This window comes from Lithobates pipiens, unplaced genomic scaffold (genome assembly GCF_037356315.1).
Source record: "Lithobates pipiens isolate NorthernLeopardFrog02 unplaced genomic scaffold, aLitPip1_a1.2 Scaffold_1, whole genome shotgun sequence".
Classification (NCBI taxonomy): Eukaryota; Metazoa; Chordata; class Amphibia; order Anura; family Ranidae; genus Lithobates; species Lithobates pipiens.
Genome location: NW_027507685.1, coordinates 112,998,882 through 112,999,321, shown reverse-complemented (window position 1 = coordinate 112,999,321; position 440 = coordinate 112,998,882).

The window sequence follows — 440 nt, the reverse complement described above, 5'->3', positions numbered from 1 at the left end:
GGGGGAGTCTGATCAGAAAAGAAATCGATGGTTTATTGAAGGATATATGGATGCCGTAAACCTTCAATCTAAAACTAAATACAAATTCTCTCTGGAGATACACCGTAATAAATATGGAGGCGGTGGGGGGAGGAGGGGGGATGGGTCCAGTAAGGAGGGGTTTAAAGGTAATGTCTAGGAACCCCCCCCCACTCCCACCCGGGGTACCTTTTAGCCTCCAACACCCCCAACTGATCACCGGGTAAAAATCTCCCTTAAGCTCCTCCTACTGAACTTAAAGCGCAGTCACGTGATGTGCCGGTTCTCCTCTCTTCCTGGACTGTAGAGTGGGAGGGGCCTGGTGACGAGTGATGGGGACACTTCTCATTGGCTGCCCAGTGTGGTGCAGTACTTAAAGCGGAAGTTTACCCAAAAGTGGGCGCCCCCCCCGGCTCCCTGCC